At 41.3% G+C, this 18734-nt stretch overlaps 1 protein-coding gene across 1 annotated transcript in view; it reads left to right on the forward strand.

Annotated features, from left to right (window-relative positions):
- Positions 1 to 533: 533 nt before the first annotated feature.
- The window catches only part of LOC134603415 (immunoglobulin superfamily containing leucine-rich repeat protein 2-like), a 69532-nt gene continuing 51331 nt past the window's right edge, over positions 534 to 18734 (forward strand). The window contains exon 1 of the mRNA XM_063449353.1: positions 534 to 554. The gene's annotated coding sequence lies outside the window, so the exon portion shown is untranslated. The remainder of the gene's footprint in view (positions 555 to 18734) is intronic.

Raw genomic sequence — 18734 nt, forward strand, 5'->3', positions numbered from 1 at the left:
GAGTTGTTTTTGTCTGTGTAGATTTTGTCTGCCATGTTTAATGTACGTATTAACAACCAAGTAGTATCGCTTGAAGATTTGTTGTCTGCAGAAAAGAAAGGAACAGATGCATGATGGAAAAATCAATGCTATTGATATTTTACTGTTAAAGGAAAACCAAATTCCATTACAGGTCCTTCATAATAATGGATAAAAACCAAACCCTCTGTAGTGAATGGGTTATTTAATTATCTGTTGTGTAATCAGTCCGTCGTTGCGTCCCACAGACATAAACTCACGGCTTATAATATCTTAACCTCAGCGCAGAATGTGGATGTTTTTTTCCAAGCTGCAGTATCTGAAGTATAAATTGCTGACTATCAAACATCCCATTGTAACTTCTCTGTGTTTCAGCTAAAGGATATCCTCTTTGAGAGATTTAAAGAGGTTATCTAAAATACATTTGCGTGAGTTCTTGCTTTTAGCCAGCATTAACAAGGAGTCTCGCTGCTGCCAGTGAGTACAAGTGCCGAACAGCCGTGGCCTGAAACTTGCATCCTTCAACCTTTTAACCAGTAAGTAAGTAGACTAATCTAAGCCTGAATGTGCATTAATATAATAAATACCTTAACTGTACAGATGTAACAACGTTTATTCAGTGGTGTATTTTGGATTTGTGCTGCCCTAGGCACGACTGAATTTGGGCACCCCCAAAATCAAAATTTGCCCCCCCCACCCTCCAATTCGTGTCAAGGCCACTTTTTTGACTAACAGACACATGCCCTCATTGATACATGCACTGATATACACTCACTGACAGATGCACAGTCATTGGCACACACATACAGTCATTGGCACACACTGTTTAACCAGCACACACTTTCACTGACAGACACACACTGACAAGCACACACTCTCAGATACACATAAAATGACATACACACACTGACACACACTCACAGGCACACCCATTCTCACTGAAAGACACACACTTTCACTCACTCACAGACACACACTGACAGCTACACTCACTCACTCACAGTAAGGTGGACAGCCCCAGAACATGAGGCAAACAAGGCATTTGTCTGCGTGCTAGGGTGCCATCAAAATCTTTTAGGTAAATGTACACCCATCGACGGGCATATCTGCACCTTAATACAGATGGTAGATGGTAGAAGAACTAATACAGATGGTAACTAATGGTTAGGTTGAGGCCATCCATACCCCAAAACCACTCTTTGTTTTCCATTTTTCGCCCCCTTGCTCCCACCCCACCTCAACAATTAATCTTTCTTTTATTTTAACATTTAATTTAATTCAAATGTCCATCTATGCACCCCCTCCCCCCATCTCTTAGCCCATCTGACCCTAATATACATCTCTCTCCCACAGTCTGATTTTTAAACATACCCAGTCCAGCATAGAACTCAGAGCTCCATCAGCTGTTCCATGGCCATTTGAAACAGGTAGCCTTCTGGAAGACTCGGTTCCCTCCCACCCTACCCCTCGCCCACCCACCCCATGCTTAATTCCTCATTTATACATAGTCTCCCACACAACTTTCAATCTCCTGAAATGACAGGTGCAAGCACTGATCAGCACACCCTTCCAATCTCTTAACCCTATAGAACACATACCCTCTCTCCCTACAAATAGATATATATCACAGACCAATACTATATACTTTTTATTTAATTTTTGTTTTTCGCAATTTCTGTTTCATTTTCAACTACACACCGCATACCACTAACATGAATCCAAATATAACCATACTGATATTCTTAATAACCCTTTTTTCAATCCAATGTTGTTCACACCACTACCAGCATAAGCACACACCTCAAACTGGGACACAAATTATCATACACCATGGCATGCTCTGTTCCTGTAACTTATCTGCTGAGTGCTGGTGGAGAGTTCTAAAAAATAGCCCGCCTACCCCCACCTCACAAAATTATAAAGTATCCCATTCACTATATGCCCAAACTAAAATGATGTCCAAATTCCTATTCTTTATGTTTCTTGCCCTTGCAAATGATGTGGAGTCTAACCCTGGTCCCCCAGCTAATCCTAGTCCTAATCTCCCCACTAAAAAAGGCCTCTCTTTTGTGCACTGCAACATCCGTAGTTTACTCCCTAAACTGGATGCACTGCAAGCCTGGTGTTCCCATTACAAACCAAAAATCATTGTGCTCTCAGAATCTTGGTTAACAACTAAAATACCAGACATCGCCATTGCAATACCGGGGTATTCATGTTTTAGAAATGACAGAGGAAAGAGAGGAGGTGGCATTGTTATTTATGTTGACAATTCCATAAAGTTAACCCCTTTACAAATCCTTAGTCCTCCTGCCACCTTTGATTTTCTTTCTGGCACAATTGAGATCCCGTGCAGTAAATCAATCATTGTTGCAGGAATCTACCGCTCACCTAGCTCCCCTGTGCATTCCCTATCTGACATAGCCCATCTCCTTAGTGAAACCATAGCTCAAAACCCTAAAAGTGAACTGTTGGTCTTTGGAGATTTTAATATTGATTGGCTGAATCCTAAAAATAATAGTTCTTGCTCGCTGTTTAAGACTTTGCAGCTAACGCAATTAATCTCCTCCCCAACTCGCATAAACATTAAAAGCCTTAACCATACCCTGCTAGATTGGAGTCTCTCCACTTCTCCTGATAGAATCCAGGAGGCCGGTGTTCTCCCTAACACTTTCAGTGATCACTGTTTAGTGTACTGTGTGCGCAAAATAAAGGCTATTAAATCCTCTCCCAAGGTTAAAATAACTAGGTCCTTCAAAAAATGTAATCTTGAATCCTTTCTAAAGGACATCAAGAACCTCCCATGGCACAGATTAAACATTATCCCAGATCTAGACTGTGCTGTTGAATTCTTTCAGTCTGAACTCCTACAAATTTGGAATTTGCATGCCCCGCTGCGTAAGGTGAGTGTAAAAGGAGCACATATGAACTGGATCACAGCTGACCTCATCCAAATGTACCAGTTTCGGGATTCTTTGTGGTCAAAGTTTAAGCGTACTGGCTCTATGAACGATCATTGTGCGTATAGACAATGGTGAAATATATGCACAAAACAAACAAAATTTGCCAAGGCCCAATATTTCTGTGAAAATCTGAACAATAACATCTCAAACCCTAGAAACTTTTGGAAAGTCATAAATAAACTACAAACGCCCCCAATCCACTCCCAACTCTCCACTGTCAAAGTGGATAACCAAACCCTGCAACTTCCCTTAGATGTAGCAAATGCCTTTAACAATTATTTTGTCAGATGCTCTACTGCCCTGATTGCCAAGCTAATAAATGGCACGCATCCTGAAACTACAAATGTGGATCAGGTCTCACTAAATTTGCAAAGTCCCAATATGGACAAGTTCATTTTTAGACCTGTACCTGTTAGTGTAATTTAAAAACATCTTAATAATCTAAAAATGAAAAAACAGTCCGGACCTGACCAAATCCCAGCAATGCTGTTGAAGCTCAGTGCGCCGGCAATTGCTAAACCCGCCGCAACTCTAATTAACGAAACCCTGGTGTCTGGATACATACCCAAACTTTGGAAGACTGCGAGAGTAGTGCCTATCCATAAAAGTGGTGACATTACTTTGGTTTCTAACTATCGCCCTATATCATTGCTCCCGGTATTGTCAAAAATCTTAGAAAAATGTGTCCATACGCAACTATGTGAGTATTACCAACAATCAAACTATCTGACCCCTGATCAATCGGGCTTTCGCCAGAATCACTCCACTACAACTGCCCTCTTAAAAGTCTGCAATGACATCCAAACTGGCATGGAACAAGGAGACCTAACTGGAGCTATTTTCCTTGATTTTGCTAAGGCATTTGACACAGTAGACCACGACATTCTGCTGCACAAACTCAAAAACTCAGGTATTGGTGATCATTCGCTAAACTGGTTTCGATCGTATGTATCAGATTGCTCGCAATATGTGTCCATTTCTGACAGCGACTCCCTCCCTCTCCCAGTCACGTGTGGTGTTCCCCAAGGTTCCATTCTCGGCCCCCTACTATTTACATTATTTATAAATGATCTGCCTAATGTCTGCAAATCCTCAAATGTACACATTTACGCAGATAACACGGTAATCTATGCGAGCAATTCCGATCTACCGCAGCTTGAGGCTGTGCTCCAAGACCAGTTTACAGAGGTAGAAAAGTGGATCGCAAAAAACAAACTCTTCCTGAACACTGACAAAACTGTCACAATGATCTTTGGAACAGTACCTAAATTACACAAATTACACAATTCCCACCTATCCATCAAAACAAATTCAAATGGCACACTGACCGCAGTCCACTCTTTCAAATACTTGGGTATGATGTTAGACCCCAATCTATCTTTTGGCCTGCACATAGAAAAGCTTGCATCTAAACTTTATCTAAAACTAGGTGCCCTGTACAGAAACAAATCCTGCCTAAGCCCTACAGTAAAGGAAAAGATTGAACAGCAAATGCTGATGCCAATCATTGATTATGGGGATGTAGTATATGCATCTGCATCGCAATCCCACATTAATAAACTAAACACATTGTATAACTCGTTCTGCCGATTTGTGCTACAATGTAATTACAGGACCCACCATTGTGACATGCTAAAAGAACTAAACTGGCTGTCGCTGGAATCCAGACGCACCCTTCATCTTTCCAGCCTTAAGTTTAAGAGCTTTTCTGGGAAACTCCCACCCTACCTGAACGCAATGCTTTCCCCGGCTGTTCCCACTTCCTATAACCTCAGATCCAGTACCAACAGCCCGATCCTCCTTCTCCTACAGAGCACCGCAATTGTGGAACGACCTGCCGCACAATTTAAAATCTTCCCTAAGCCTAAAGTCCTTTAAGAGATCTCTCTCTACATACCTCAAAACAGAATGCACCTCTCATGGTTGATTATATATTTCCTACCTGTTCTATGTTAAATTTTGTATATATTGTATATTAATATTGTTTTTGTATTTTATTGTACACTAACTGTAACAATGCAATGATTTGTGGACCCAGGACATACTTGAAAACGAGAGAAATCTCAATGTATCTTTCCTGGTAAAATAAATAATTTTATTGCCGTTTTAGGTGTTTTATAATAACATTCTACTGTACATGTATATCTATTATATGTTACATTTTGACTTTTGTTTGGATTGTGGTTTGGCAAAAGTTTACACATTTAATCTATACTGCAGTCACACTACACAAGATGGGGTATTATAGATATTTGTTGAGTTATTATGGTAAGTGTCCACCCGTCCCCCTAGATCTTTCAAAATATGTAGTATTGACATCATAGGGCCCCCTAATGCCGTTTGAGAGCAAGCACTTGTCCTTCCTTACACTGTGATTCTCTGAGCTGGAAACGTAATGGTTCCATGAAAACACATAAGGTGGTCCTGACACCTCCTAGATCCTTTACATCCAGGGGATAAGGAAAGACACTGATTTCCCTCCGTGTCAGTAATTAATTGCCGTAAGCTGTCACGCCGACATAACATTCTGCCTATACCTTGTGATAGCAGATTTGTTAGCAAATGTATAGATGAAGATAAAAACCTATTTTTGTCAATCAATTCTTTGGAATTGGTTCTATGGTGATTGATTAAATTCTATACCAGATACATATCTATGTAACTCTTGAGGTTTATTTCTGCAATGTGAATTGTTCATTTAAATGACACATGCACTTTATTAGAAAATAAAAAATTGTGTTTTTTTGTCGTGTCTGACTTTTAAATTTTTTGCTGTTTGGAATGGTTTAATATGCTTTAATATGTATTTGTATATGTAATGCCATAAGAGCTAGTTGTTAAAGGGACACTCAAGGCACCCAGACCACTTCTGCCCATTGGAGTGGTCTGGGTGCCAACTACCACCACCCTTAACCCTGCAATAAAGTCCTCTTCTATGAGACAGCCACTATAGGGACTTCCGTGTTCCTAGAACACGAAAAGTGTTTTAAACGACGCTGGACATCCTCACGCTATGCCTAAGGACCTCCAGCGTCACCGAAATTAGGTCTCCCCCGCCAGCTGACGTAGGCTGGGGAGGAGCGTGGGCGGAGCCTGACCCAGAGCCGAGGGACATAAGCGCTGGATTCAGGTAAGTCACAGAAGGGGTTTTATCCTCTTCAGCAACATGGGATGGGGTGTGGGAGTGAGAGGAGCGCTGCAGAATTTTGCAGTGCCAGGAAAAACGGATATGTTTTCCTGGCACTGGAGAGTCCCTTTAACTTCTTGGTAAAAAGAAGGGTTGGAAACGAGTCAGAAACCAGTCGCTAAGTAGCTTTTAGCAGCTGTAATAGACAATATTAGGAGCTGGTAGCTGGTACTTAGCAATCAGCATGTTAGCGAGTACCTGCTCGCCGGTAAAATTTATCGACAACTTTGGGAGGAAGGCTTGAATAGGTACTAGGAAAAATATACTTAACATGACCCTTATGTCATAGCCAGATACCAGTATCATCTATTCTATCTGCGCAGTTTTTTTGGTTATAAATTTGTCATTCCCTTGTTAAACCCCCACATTTTTCATCGTAGAGAATTCAACCTTGTGTTTCTTAAAATGTCCATTAATATGATGTATTTATCTCTTTCTTAAAGGAACATCACAAACACATAAATTCAAGAAAAATCTGCTCTTTTATTAATGTCCTAATTTGCGCCACGTCTGATTGACCACTGTGAGCAATAATCCAAATCCAATTATTTACATAGAGCCAACGTATTCCGTAGCAATGTACAACAGATTAATAAGGCAAACATTTAATTCTAACAACACATGTCTGATATACGGGAAAAGCAGGTGAAGAGAGTCCTGCTTAAACACTTACAATCTAAAGAGCACTTGCTCAAAGAGATAGTGAGGACTTCTCAGCGAGAAGTATCTGCTTCAATGCTTCTCTATGAGTGGGAATTTTATTGCTGCCTCTCACATGCCGTAGGACCTCTCTATGTCAAGAATTGGAATGGTCATAGAGATCACCCCTAGTTAGAATCTCCTGGGGTGGAGCGGAGCTGTGCTAATGAGACCATTTAGGCACTAGGTTAGAGGTAAATAACAGCTTTATTTTAGCTGTGCCTGAAGTGGAGATGAGAATCTTTCCAAATCAACTATTTTAGCCTGAATTTTCCAATTCAGATTTAAAGGGACACTTTGGGTACCATAACAACTTAATCGGAATGAGGTTGTGAATAAAGTTGACAATCGATTTAACCTCAGAGTGTTGAATCTGAGGCCTTGTCAACCTGCTCAGCTATTTCCATCGCAGTCCATGTCTTGAATCAGGAATCCTAGGACTAGGAGCCACTGACACGTTTGCTTATATTTTTCAAGCTGTTTTGAAGTTGTTATGGTGCCCAGAGTGTTCCTTTAATACACTAAAATGCATAGTTTTATGAATAACCCTGACAGATTTAGCATCTTCATGTGCCAAGTTATAAGCTGATCTAGGGTCATATAAATACCTCCATGATAGCTATGGGTATGGGACCAAAACATCTCCACATTTTACTTTGGGCCAACTCTTTCCCATACTTTACAAACATGGAAAAATCCACAAATTATATGAGCCTTCTCAGGTTCTAGAATTCTGCTGGTCTTGGAATACAGCATTTCCTGGAGCAGTGATTTACTGGTGATCTCACAGACAAACATGACGAATCAGATATTTACAGCTAAATACAAATAGCAGTTCACTCTTACTGGAATTAATCAGAACCCTACTTCTGTAGCCCATGGATCAGCGCAGCTAGGGGTGTTTTTTACCCGTTTTTTCACAGCGGCAGGGAATGGCCAGGTTAAATCAGGCGGTAGATGAAGGAGGAAGTGGGCATCCTGAGGTTTAGTGTGGATTAGGCAGTGTTACACTTGGTTGGTAGGTTCGAGCCCATCTGTGGCTCCAAACCTGGGGGTGTAGCGGTGTCTTGATACACCACTACAATTTAATCCGGTGGAAATGTGGTCATATTGGACACCCAGTTTCCAGTTTCTGTGTTAATATGTTAATTAGATTGTTATTTTTTGTTATTATTGTGGGGTCATTGCCAGGGGTATGTTATGGATATGGGGGGATGTTGGCTTTAATAATATTTGTTGGCAATGACCCTATTTGTTATTCCTTAATAAGCTGTGGACTAATATTCCCAACAGTATAACCTGTGTCCGTGTCTTAATGGGTTCAGGGTAAGGGTAGCGTATATGCCGGTAAATCCGACTGTGCGCCTGTCAATACATTTTCAGATGCAATAAAGTGCAATAAAGTGTTCTCATTCCCATCTGAACACCTGTTAGATGCAGTCTACGCAGTCTATTAATATTTAATTTCTTGGTAGGGCTGCTTCTAATTCACAGGGCTCTGACAGCTGGATCCACTACACCTCAAGGTGTTTTGTTTGGATTTTGTTTTGGTGTCACTGCAAAGTTGCGTTGCGATTTCACAGGCTCCAAAACAGCCCTTTAAACGCTGAAAATGCGTTAAACCAGGCAAGCTGTCAGTAGGCAAACACTGGTGGCAATAGTAACCCTTTGAGGCCACATAATGTGTTTCTTTTCCCTGTTTCACATATAATACGTTCTGAACATGCAGTAACATGCTCAGCATCCTTAGGGAAAGTTGATCATTCCTCTATTAAAATAAATAAATAATAAAAACTGGTTCCCCAGTAACAACAGAGGCTTTGCATGTGGCCTCTTCTCTTTCTTCATCATGCAGCCTGCAGGGTGGAGAACAATGATCTATATATACATGGGAGCTAGTTAACCTTATGGGGTTAACGCTATAATTAATTATGGCCCAAATAATGGCCAAGAGATGGACCAGGGGTATAACCCTGTAAAAAAAAATAATATATATATATATATTTACAACTGATTTTACGAGCAGTACAGCTATGTACACTGCTTAAAGGGTTACTCTAGCTGCCATGAAGTGGTTATGGTGTGCATGGAAGGCAGCACTGGGAGCTTCACCCGATGCTGGATTCCAGGTTAATTTTATCCTTTATTTTTAGTTTTATAAGGAGGAGGGCTAGTACACAATGCCGAGCAGGGTCTAATTATTTTATGATTCTTGTAAACATACTTGCATTTTATTGAAGAACTCTTGTAATACTATCATCCTCCAAACTTAAATACGTCTCTCCTGTCTGCACTTCAGTATGCATCAGGACGCTACAACAATGGGAGCACACAGTTATACTAATACAACTTTTTATATTAAAAAAACAAAAAACAAAACATACTAGCCAGCGACCAATCCATACAAATATTCAAAGATGTGTTGCAGAGAATTATAGAATGTGATGCTGTGAGATGGGTAAATGCTTATGGCTTCCTCTTGGGTGATAGACAACTGTGTCTTTAATAAAAAATTTTTTAAAAATTTTAAAAAATAAACTAGAAGCCGATTGTCACATTAAACTACAATCCTGCTCAGTCTGGGGCACACGGACAAACCAATGTGCTTTCTTGATCCTCTTCCCCCGATGTTCAGGTAATCAATGGGAATGTTCTACAAGCTGCATGCTTATGGGACATCTGAGGAGAACATACAGTAGCTTCCCTTTTAACCACCTCAATGTAAGAACAAACCCTCCCCCCCTTCACGACCAAGATGACAATTTGTCAGTCTGGGATTAAAAAAGCAGTCTTAATGCACAAAAACATATTTTGTGTTCAGACCTTTGCAGAGTAGAGGAACAGAGGGCAATTGCCTTCTTGGTACATTTGGCAGATGTTCTCTGTATTATTTTTTATTATTATTTATAAAGCGCCAACAAATTCCGTAGCGCTGTGCAATGTATCCCAGCTCCCTTCTACAGCACATCTGTGTGCAGCTGCTTTCCAATTTAATCTCGTCACTAAGTGCACGGTAGGGAGGCCGTGGCTCTGGGGAAGCTTCAAGATGTTTTAATTCAACTAAACCCCCCCCCCCCCCCAGAAAACGTCTGTGGCAGTGGCACTCATAGAAAACGTGCTCTAGCCTAGTTTGAGCGGTGTCTTCTGGGAAATTCAGCCCTGACTATGCATATATATCAGTTGTATAAAAACCTGCCATATGTTATTTGCAACAAACGCTGCCAGTCTGCTGGTTTGCACTGCCGCTCCCAGCTCTGCGGTGTCTGAACAAACAGATTAATCTTAGCTAGTTATGGGAATTGAAGTGAGAGATGACACTAACGATGCTATGAAAGTGCATCACCATCAAATAAACTCTAGGGGGCAGTGGAGAGACAGCAGGTCTGGGTTGAAACAGTATCTTACCTTCACACAAACTTACACTTGGCAAACCTGTATCACTCAAACAAATGACTGGCAGCTGACCATCAATAAGGCTGCATTAGGTGGTTTAGGCTCCACGTCTAATCAGGCATGGTTGCTTTGTGTCCTTTGAAGCCCTCTAGCATTTATTATTCTTACATTCTTGGCAGGCGTTCTAGATTATTACTGTATAGTCTATATAGTTTGTGGAGAGCTCTAATTTAAAGGGTTTTTTTTCTATCAGAAGTCCAGAGGAAAGGAAAGTGTTAATTTGACTTCACTACCCCCATCCCTTTGTAAACAGAGTATAAAATATAGAGCTGGGACTTCAATGGGTCTCAGTGCCACAATTCCCCTTAGGGCTCTACAGCAACAAGCTAATTAGAGAATTAGTATGAATATTAATTGGGGAAAGAATCTGCAGTGCGATGTTATATAGAAAATAATACGCTTAATTTAATGACTTTTTGCAAGGACATATTTACATTCATAGATACAGTACCATATATAATCATATGTATCATACATCCAGATGTAGAAAACTGCATCATTTATAATGACATATACATGTGTTTATATATCTCCTCTAGATTGTTAGCTCGTTTGAGCAGGGTCCCCAACTACCTATTGTTCCTGTTATATTTTGTTATTGTCTTATTTGGTAAATTCCCCTCTTATTGCAAAGCGCTGCGGAATAACCTGGCGTTATATAAATACCAATAATAATAATAATATATTTAAATAGATACTTTTATACACAGTTTATTTACTTTGCTTTTACCTGTAAGTGGCTGTCGGTTTAACTAGTATATATACTCTAACAATGGTATAACGATGATATATAATTATTATATTCAGTATTCTATGAACTGCTACATTGCCTGAGTTGTAATTAGTGAGTCACTATTATTCGGTATATATATTTGCACACAGTGCGCATGTTGGACTCATCTCCCCAACCTCTGTTTGCAGCCTGTCTGTGCCTTCTGGGCAGCTGTTAAAGGATTAGGTCATCTGTCATGAGAAGGGTTATGGTATTTAGGGTGTGACCCTGGCTTACTCCTTATATTGTGCAGAGCCTTGCAGTTTAGTGTCTACAGGAATCCATGCCCTTTTGGCATTTAACAGTTAAGGGCTTATTGGAACCCAATATAAGGTAGAATTATTTTTTGCTGGTACACATATATACACACAGTGACTACTGCCACTGGTCCCTGATTTTGGTATACCTGGATTAGTTTGTGTTTGGACAACCTTTTATCAGATGGAGCCCTCTTGTTCCTCCTGAATAGCCAGAACCCATAGTAACAAGCCTTCAAGAAGAGGTTTTTTTTTTGTATTTTCATCATTCCTTATTCATCAATTTTGTACAGTTCCTGCTGATTGTCCGGCTATCATGCTGTTCGGATTCCATTCCACCTCCTTCCAAAGGTTCTCCATTGGAATTAGATCTTCGGACTGTTCAGGTAATTGTAAACTATAAAAGCAAAGTCACTGTGACATTCATGGAACTGGTCGGAGATGATGTGGGCTTTGATTCATGATACTTTATTAACTAACATTTTGCACAGTGCTTGTGTTTAGCAATAACGCTGTTGCATTGATGCTCAATTGTTATCGGGGCCAGGAAATCAAAACCCTCAACATTACACAGATAGAAGCAGCCTATACTGTTGATGGGATGGTTCTATTCATTTTCTGCCAAATTTTGACTCAACCATCTGCATATGGAAGCAGAAATCAACATTTGTCAGACCAGGCAACATTTTTCAGCCAGTTTGGTGCCCAGTATAGTCTAATCTTCCTGGCACAACAAAAGTGGAACCAGTCATTGAATGACATTTCACTGCCATAGCCATCCACCTGAAGGTTTGAGGTGTTGACTATTCAGAGACAATTTTTTTGTGGTCCTTCTGCCAGTTAGCAGTCTGACCTTCTCTTAACAAGGTGTGTTTACCTACACAACTGTGGGTCATCCCATATTTTATTTATTGCGCCATAATCTGTAAAATCTAATCTCACTAGTGCATTAGAATTCTAGAAGATAAATGGTCTTTGTGTTCCTGGATCCACCATGTCTGGCACCGAAGATCATACCATGGTCAAAGTCAAGTAGATTATTTAATAGCATCAATACTCTGGTTAATGGGTACAAACTAGAGAAAGCTAAATGTAATATTTCTTGATAAATATTTGGATGTTATTTTTTATACGTTTAGTCAACTAGCTACGTGACAATGTCTGCATGCTTTATATATTGAGTCGCATTGCTTATTTTCATTAATCGGGTTCTAACCGTTAGAAGCGTAATGAAAAAATGGAAGTTGCAATTTCAGATCAGTTATCTAGGGATAGCAGTGCAAACATCTTCCCCATATAAGGTTTTAGGAAAATGTTATTTTTGAAACTGTCAATCATGTATTAAAAAACAAAATGTAAAAATGTAGGACAAAATAGAGCTGTAAGGTGTATGTTTCAATACACTTCTGTTTCTAACTTGGCTCTTTTTTTTCCTGTTTATATTTTTCTCCAGAAACCACTGTTTAGTGAATAAATCCCATTTTATTAAGATGTAATGTTAAAACAAATTAAATGCAAGAGATGATAAAAGTCTTGTTGGTTGAATTGAAACATCGATGCCCTTTTGTTTAGTTAATAGATTAACATTTTATCATATGACGGGGAAAAAATACAGCTCTGTAAGAGCTTTTGGACTCTACATAATGTCATTGAGACTTGGATTATCATAAAGCTGACAGACAGCCTTCTCCATTATTCGGCTGTATCTTCCAATTAACACTTCTCACCCTGTGCGCAGCATCCCATAGGAAAAAGTCTGGTCTAGCAATCAGGCACGATGGGGACACAGGAAGGGAAAAAAGCTATTAGATTAGAGCAAAGGGAGAGTTTGAAAGCAGGAAAATGAAATTAGAGGAAGCATGAAGGAGAGAGAGGAGATACGGAGGAATTAGAGAAAAAAAAGAATGAAAAAACATGAATGCCAAGGTGCGATCACATCACAGAGTAGGAACGTTCTGGTTTTTACACTATGCCGAATTTAGTAGATACTTTTTAGAAGAAAAACTAAATACTTGGTTAATGGCCAATGGAGTGACACTAAAATTCTCCGGATATTTAAATATGCAAAGGGAATTGGGATAATGCCCAGGTAACTTTTTTGTTTTTACACCATAACAATTTAAAAGATGTACGTTTCTAAATGTTTAATTTATCATTCATCTGTCCATCCTTTTCAAAAATATACAGTTACATCAAACATTTGTACAATGTGGGGCATTGCAGCTAGCTACTAGCTAGTATTGAAGCCTGCAATAATGTAATGTACTCAGATTCTACACTGCTCCCTGACCTTCAGTGTGGGAGAGGAAGCAGGGGCTGCAATTCATAGTCCCTCTGCAGAAATGTAGAGGGATAGAATATGGTCCTAGAAAAGAAATGTGTTTCGCTGCAGGTTGAAAACAGCACTAAATCAAAGATTAATGTAGTGGAGAGTTAAACCCTAAATTTCCTTTTCCAGTATTTAATAGTGAGTAAACACGTGGTTGGAGTCGAAGGGGTTAAACACAGTCTCCCCCTAAAGCAAACTATTTTTTTTTTCATGTTTTATTAAGAGGTTTTTTAGTTATAAAACATGAAATGATAAACAGTACATAATTGTATACCATTCATGGTGAAAACAATGCGTTATAGAGTGTAACAAAAAAAATATTGTAAGATAAAATTAGTAACGTAGAATAAAATTAATCAACATAGAATACAGTGGTATAACAAAGACAATGGCTACAGACATTCATTATTTTTCATGAATGTTAAATTGTTGTTGTTTTTTCATTAGCAGGTTTTTGTTTGATTATTTTTAGCACAAAACTACTTAGATAAAGATAAAATGCTAGTTCAATACATACACATATTTTCAGTGTTGGAGAGGAATTATCTTGAGCATACCAGCACATCTATCTGTGTCTGTCTGTCTGCCTGTCTGTCTGTTGTGTCTGCACTTCTGTCTGTTGTTGAATAGTACATATACACATAAATTCACATCTGTGCATCTTTCTGTTTTTACGTACATTGCAATGGAATCTATTATTATTAATATTACTATTGTGGTGGAATCTCGGTAAAAATAAATTTAGTAGGCCGAGATTACCACGTGGCATGTGTACGTGCATATGCTGACGTATCGATCAGTTGGTTGCACGAGGCAAGATACGATCAGTAGTGTACGGAGCATGTGCAAGAATACAGGATGTAGTATTCCCCTCCTCCATTGTGCTGGACAGGCCATGCGGTCAAGCAGGAAGTTAATTCTTATATTGTATTGATTGGTCAAGAGAATGTGCGGGTGGAGCTTAATATGGGAGGAGTTATGTGCCTATATAAGGAGCCTGCACTATTGTCCGGGGCTCAGAACTTGCTGTATTTTGGTGACGCTAGTCCCTCTGAGTCCCGATCGGTGATCCAATAAAGAATCTCTTCCTTCCTGAAGAAACCTGTGTCCATCTCTCTGTGCTTGGCTTCCGTCAGTTTCTCCGGTATCATTTGGTGCATTGGCCGGGAAGCTCATCGTTCAACGGTAGCTGAGAGGCAGAGGCGTGAGACGGTCTATCTTTGCCCACGTTCTCTACGGCTGCACCCCTGAACTTCTGCGTGGACCTCCCTTCGTCTCGGCGCCACTGGGCCGTTGTCCAGGAGATCATCGGCCTCTACGTGAGAAGTGCTGGGGTGTCCCCGTCGATGAGTGGGAACTCAGGTTCAGGAACGAGGAGGTAAGACAACTGCTGTTTTAGACGGCAGGACCCACTAGGGGTATACCGATTGTGCGGTAGGCCCAAAGGGGTTTTGAATCTGTGTATCTGCCCCCTCTGTCGGAGGGAAGGAGCGAAGGCGCACCGCTCGATCGAACGCTCTTTAGTCAGACCGTTTGATTCTGTTAGTCAGGCGGGGCTCTGGTGTAAATAGCCCTAGCCGGACACCGGTGTCTTGTCTAGACTAGCGTTCTAGGGTGTACATTTTGTTCGCTAGGTCGGAGGGACCGGGAGACTAAGCGGCGTCTGTGTAAATTCGGTTCGCTAGTTCTCATCCTATCTGGGCTAAGTGGGAAGGCGTGTAAATTTGGAACCCACTAGACTTTTGATAGTGCGACTAAGAGGCGTCTGTGTAAATTCGGTCCTCTAGCTCGCTATATATGTGGTGATTGGGCAGTGTGGCTAACCAAAACGTATGTAGATTGTTTTTAGGTAGTCCATTCAAGGTACTGGCCAAATAGTTTAGTTGGGAATTGTAAATGTGTTAAAGATTGTTAGTAAAGTGTATATCTTGTTAGATAGCGCGAGCTCAGCCGTCTAGCGAGAGTGTTAATAGTGTGTTGCTGTATTATAGTGCACGGTACCATAACCCTGTATATTTACTGACACTGTATATAAGTACTAATCATTGTCGTCCATTGCATGTTTTAACACCATAACCACTAATAATTGTATTGTGACCTTAACTTGTGCTTTGACCTATGCTAACCGTACTGTAACCGCTATTTGTAAAAGACGATGTTACTGGGGTGTGTTATAGACGGGTAATTCGTATATAGAGAATTATAGCGTGGGTGACTGTATAGTTACGCCAAAGGGCATAATATTGATTATATAGTGACTGGTGTAACAGCTGTGTGTGTACGGGAATTCCCTGAGTGTTTATTGTTATTGTATACGTTTCACTTGGTAACTGTACCACGTGGTGCTGTTGCCAGAGGAAACGGGTGTGACTGTTGAATAGTACGCGTGTATAGTATTCGTTGTCGACGACGTTCCATTGTTAAGTATGGGTGCGTCGCAGTCAACGATTCCGGATCCCTTAGGTTGTATGGTGAAGAATTTTAAAAAGGGATTCAAAACTTGTGATTTTGGGGTTAAGATGTCTCCTGTACGTTTGGTCACTTTGTGCACTAGGGAGTGGCCTACTTTGGTTGCGGCATGGCCGCCACGTGGCAGTTTGGATCCAACTCTGGTACGGCGCTTACACGTGGCTGTATCAGGTAGGCCTGAACTTTACGGCCAGTTTCCTTATATTGACTGTTGGAGACAGGCCGTAAATGACTCGCCAAAATGGCTCCAGACATGCCACGAGGAGCAGTGTCGCCTCATGGTAGCTAGGACTTGTTCGTCCACTAGGACTGGTGTTAGGCCCATTTTGGACACGCCCCCTGAGTCCGAGATCCCTTTGCCGCCCCCTTACTTTCCGTTAAGAGGAAGTGACGCAAACGCAGGAAGTCCTGCACCCCTCCCCTCATTACCCTCATCCACTTCCGCTTCCTCTTCCAGTACAGGATCCACCCCCCCTCGTACTAAATCTCCCCTTCCGGAACCAGAACCCACCCCCATTAGAAACGAATATCCTGATTTGGCGCCACTTCAGACTTCCGGTCAAGCTTCATCTAGCTCGACTCGAAGTGTTTTATTTACAACCTTTTCCCAAAACCAACCTCCCACATCCCCATACCCTATCTCTCCCCGACCGGAACCCATGACTGACGCCCCTCTACGTAGCCCCATCCAAACCCGACAGTTGACTGGTGCCCAACAATTAAAGCACTATCAGATGCCTCTTCGTCTGAATCCCGGGTCAGCTTATATCGATGCCGCAGGTCAAATGGCACACGCTGACCCAGTCTTCGTATATGTCCCATTTACCACAACCGATCTTTTAAACTGGAAGACCCATAATTCCTCGTATACTGAGAAACCACAAGCCATGACTGATCTGTTCACCTCAATAGTACAGACGCATAATCCGACATGGGCTGATTGCCAGCAGTTATTAATGACTTTATTTAACAATGAGGAAAGGACAAGAATAAATCAAGCAGCCATAAAAGCACTAGAGGATAGAGCCCGTGCTTTGAACCAAGCTAATCCAGCAGCATGGGCCGCAACACATTATCCCAACACTGATCCCGATTGGAACGTAAATGGTGCTGATATGGTTCAACTCAGAGCCTATAGAGACGCTATAATTGCTGGCATGAAAGCAGGAGGAAAGAAAGCCATTAACATGTCGAAGACAGTTGAGGTGATCCAGAAAAGCGATGAAGCGCCCAGTGTCTTTTATGACCGATTATTGGAGGCATACCGCTTGTATACCCCCTTTAATCCGGAAGACGCAGACAATTCCCGAATGGTGAACTCCGCCTTTGTCAGCCAAGCTTATGGAGATATTAAGCGCAAGCTACAAAAGTTAGAAGGGTTTGCAGGTATGTCCATCACCCAACTAATGGAGGTAGCAAATAAGGTTTATATGAACAGGGATACAGAAAGTAAGAAAGAGGAAGAGCGCAAGATGCGTAAAAAGGCTGATATGCTAGCGGTAGCGATCGCAGGCGTAGATAGACGGGGCCCGGATAGAGGCGATAGTAGATGGAATGAGGAACCTCTAAGTAGAAATCAGTGCGCTTACTGTAGGGAAGAAGGGCATTGGAGAAATGAGTGTCCGCGAAGAGAACAGTCTGAGAGAGACAGACCTAGGTCAGGTTACGGAAACTTTAGAGGCAGAGCGAGAGGTAGAGGAGGCCCCGGAGGGAGTAATGGGTATAGAGGGAGTAATGGGAACAGAGGAAGTGTTAGGGAAGATAGGTATATTCCAGCAGCGCAAAGGTCCCGCGATAGAGAAGGTAGGGACTTTGTAGGATTGGCTGACACGGTCATGGAGGACTATTGATACCGACCGGGCTCCATCCCCCTTGGTCGAGCGGAGCCTATGGTCGATGTATCAATAGGGGGAAAAAGGAGTGCGTTCATGATCGACACTGGTGCTGAACATTCAGTGGTGACTAATCTAGTTGCTCCTCCATCTGGAAGGACTATTACTGTGATAGGAGCAACTGGAAGAAGTGCTGAAAAACCGGTTCTTAAAAGTCGACTCTGTACATTGGGAGGCCACATAGTAAAACACCAATTCCTTTATATGCCTGAATGTCCAGTCCAATTGCTGGGACGTGATATGCTATCAAAATTACAAGCGCAGATTACGTTCCTACCAAATGGAACAACATCTCTAAAGTTTAATGGACCTTCAGGTATTATGACTTTATCCGTACCAAAGGAAGAAGAGTGGCGACTTTATACAGTGTTGACTAGCCAAAACCCTAGGAGTGATGAGACATTATTCAACATACCAGGAGTTTGGGCAGAGAACAACCCACCAGGACTGGCCCGCAATATTCCACCTATAAAAATTGAACTAAAACTTGGGGTTTATCCAGTAAGCCTACGACAATACCACATCCCGCAGAAGGCTAAGAAGAACATTCAATCTTATCTGGATAAGTTCATACGGTATGGTATCCTAAAATTCTGTACTTCCCCCTGGAACACCCCATTGCTGCCTGTTCAAAAGCCCGGTACAGATGAGTATCGACCTGTGCAGGACTTAAGAGCAGTCAATGATGCGGTTGT

Source organism: Pelobates fuscus, chromosome 3, assembly GCF_036172605.1.
Source record: "Pelobates fuscus isolate aPelFus1 chromosome 3, aPelFus1.pri, whole genome shotgun sequence".
NCBI classification, from domain to species: Eukaryota; Metazoa; Chordata; class Amphibia; order Anura; family Pelobatidae; genus Pelobates; species Pelobates fuscus.